Raw genomic sequence first — 3,806 nt, 5'->3', positions numbered from 1 at the left:
CCATGACCAGATGATATTTATCTCACAAGGGGTTCCACAAATAAGAACCAATTATAATATACCATATTAAAAGAATGAAAGAAAATATAATAATCTTCAATTGATGCAGAAAAAGAATTTTACAAAATCCATCACTTTTTCATGATAAAAACATTAAACAAGCTAGGAATAAAGAGAACTTCCTCAATCTGATTAAGAGCATTTGTGGAAACAAACAAACCCTACAACTGACATCAATAGTGAAAGACTGAAAGAGTCACCCCTAAGATCAGGAACAACAACAATGCCTACTTTCACTGCTTCTATTCAAAATTGTATAAGAAACATTGTCCTATAAGTTAAAACTTGAGCAATATGTCAAGAAAAAGGAAATAAGAGACATCCAAATTGAAAAGAAACAAGTAAAACTATCCCTCTTTGCAGATGACATGATCATATATGGAAAATAAAGAATACACACACACACACACACACACACACAAAAGAAAACTATTAGAGCTAATAAATTCAGCTGTATTTCTAAACACTAGCAACAATCCAGATAAGGAATTGAGAAAATTCAATTTTAAGTAGCACCAAAAAAAATAAAATATTTAGAAATAAATTTAGCCAAATAGGTGCAATTAAAGAAGACGTAAATGAATGGAAAGACACCCTGTGTTCATAAATTAGAAGACTTAATAGTGTCAAGATGGCAGTAGTACCTAAGGTAATCTACATATCCAGTGTATGGATAAATCTACATATCCAGTGGGATGAAAATCCCAATGTGCATCTTTCTTTTTTTGGTAGAAATGAAAAAGCTGATCCTGAAACATACATGGAATTGCAAGGGACCCCAGATACAAACTTGAAACAGATCAAGATACTTTTGAAAAGAAGAACAGAAATAGAATATTTATTTACTTCTCAATTTCAAAACATACTGCAAAGCTAAAGTAATAAAAACAGTGTGGAGCAGATATTAAAAATACATATATATCTCAGTAGAATATAATTGAGAATACAGAAATAAACCAATACATCTATACTCAGTGATTTTTTAAATTTACTTAAAAAATTTTTTTATTGCACTGGGTCATCATTGTTGTGCACAGGCCTTCTCTAGTTGTGGTTAGCAGAGGCTTCTCTTCATTGAAGTGTGCAGGCTCCTCAAAGTGGTGGAGAATGTTGCAGAGCACAGGTTCTAGGGACACAGGCTTCAGTAGTTGCAGTCAATTGATTTTTGACAAGAATCCCAGACCATTCAATTGACAAATAACAGTCTCATTAACAAATGGTGTCAGACAATTGGATATCCACTTGAAAGGGAAGATAGAACCGTACATTACACCACATGCAAAAAAAAAAAAAAAACACATCAAAATGCATCAAAGACTTAAGTAAGAGATATAAAACTCTAAAAGTCATAGAAGAAAGTATAAAGGTAAGTCTTCAATAAGGACCTACTGTATAGTAAAGGGAACTCTGCTCAATATTATGCAGTAATCTAAATGGGAGAAGACTTTGAAAAAGAATAGAGTTATGTATATGTATAACTAAATCACTTTGGTGTACACCTGAAACTAATACAACAACTGTAATCAACTATACTTCAATATGAAATAAAAAGTAAAAAAGAAAACATAGAGGTAAATCTTTGTCACCTTGGATTTGGTAATGGAATCTTAGATATGACACCAAAAGCATAAACAGCAAACATAAAGCAAAATTAATTAGACCTCATCAAAACTAAAATGTTTTGTGCATGGGAACACTATTAAGAAAGTCATATGACTGCAGATAGAATGAAAGAAAATATTTATAAATCACATATTTGATAAGAATCTAGTATCTATAATATACAAAGAGTTCTTACAACTTCACAGCAAAAAGAAAAGTAACCCAATTTTAACATGGGCAAAGGACTTGAAAAGACATTTCTCCTTTGAAAACATACAAGCAATCAATAAACACATGAAAAGATACTCAACATCTGCACTCATTAAGGAAATATAAATCAAACCCACAATGAGTTATATTTAATGCTCAATAGGATGCCTTCTTAAAACACACACAGACACACACAGAGAGAAAATAAGGAGGATGTGGAGGTGTTGGAATTCTTGTACATTGCTGGTAGGAATATCTAATGGTGCAGTTGCTGTGGATAACAGTTTGGCAGTTCCACAAAAGGTTAAGTAGTATAACCTAGCAATTCCACTCCTAGGCATATACCCCAAAGAATTGAAAACAAGTATTCAAAACAAATACTTGTATACAAATGTTCACAGCACTATTCACAAAAGCCAAAATGTGGAAACAACGCAAATGTTCATTACCATATGACCAGATAAACAATGGACTATTATTCAACCATGAAAAGGAGTGAAGTACTGACACATGCTGCAACATGGATGAACCTCAAAAGCATTATGCTAAGTGAAAGACAGACACAAAGGACAACATATTGTATGACCTCACTTATCACCAAGTGTCCAGAATAGGTAAATCCACAAAGACGACAAGAGGTTAGCGGTTGCTAAGGGTCTGGGAACAGGGAGAGTCTAGGAACAGGGAGGGTCTAGTGAATGTGCTTATTGGGTATGGGGGTCTCCTATGGAGATGATGAAAATATTTTGGAACTGGATAAATGGTGATGCTGCACAACATTGTGAGTGTACTAATACCACGTTAGTGGATTATAAAATTTATAATTGTTGATCTTGTGTGAATTGCACCTCAATAAAAAGTGAATAAGCCAGGGAGGCCAAGGCAGCCCTAGCTGAAGTTGGAGCCACGTTCCTGCAGAACCCTTGCTCTGGCAGAGAAGGCCGAGCCGGTTTTGGCTTGGGTGGCGCTCGGAGCAACAGATTCACGCCCCAGCCCCGCCAATCCCAGAGCACTGGGCGGGCCCTGAGGGCCCTCTCACGCAGGTCCCCTGCCCGCTGTGAGTCACCTTCTGCTGGCTTCGCCACCTATTGGCTGTAACACTTTGTGCAAAATACCCAAAACCTTACCGGACTCGGATTCCGGGGCCGGGTAAGTAAGGGAACTCTCGATCTGAGGTCTCCCCTGGAGTTTCCATTTATCAATTTTTAACCCCATTTCATTAACCTAAATTTGCCGCTTTGGCGATTTCGTCATCCGAAATCCGGATTTTTTATTGATCTATGGTGTCATGGCAACCCACTCCAGTATTCGGTGCCAGGAAAAATGCTACGGACAGAGGAGTTCATGGGGTGGCCAAGGGTCCGACACGACTGAAGGGCCTGAGCGGTGCACACACACGTACACACACACTATTAACTGCAGCGGTGCGTGAAACAATGGTGAATGTCGGAAACAATGCTGTATCTACGATTCAATGAAATAGGCCTTAAAATTTCTAGTTATGTCTTGTGTGCTTATTATCTGATGTCTGTCTCGCCTCCCTTCCCATCTATACGCCTGGCAAGGTGCCATAATAGGTGCTTAATAAATGTTGGCTGAACTGAAAGAACATATTTGTTTTTTTTTTTTTTTTTTTAATCCTTGGCTCCACCCCTCACAGGCAGTTTGACACAAGTGGAGTCATGTAATCCATTTAAGCTTCGTTTTCCTAGTTCACTAAATGGCCGTAATAAACCCAGAGCCTGGCGAGTGCGAGGTTTGAAAGAGGAAGTGTCCTTTTTAGACGTATTCCCAGCTCACGAGTACTCCCACCATAAAACTCCAACCCGATAAAAAGACAAGAACGGTGTCAGTTTTTTTTTTAAGAAAACTTTTATAGCAAAATGTATATGAGAAATTTAAGGGAAGGTAAAGGAAAATCGAAGCCGTTCCAA

This window comes from Odocoileus virginianus, chromosome 18 (genome assembly GCF_023699985.2).
Source record: "Odocoileus virginianus isolate 20LAN1187 ecotype Illinois chromosome 18, Ovbor_1.2, whole genome shotgun sequence".
NCBI classification, from domain to species: domain Eukaryota; kingdom Metazoa; phylum Chordata; class Mammalia; order Artiodactyla; family Cervidae; genus Odocoileus; species Odocoileus virginianus.
Note: the sequence above shows the minus strand (reverse complement) of the source record.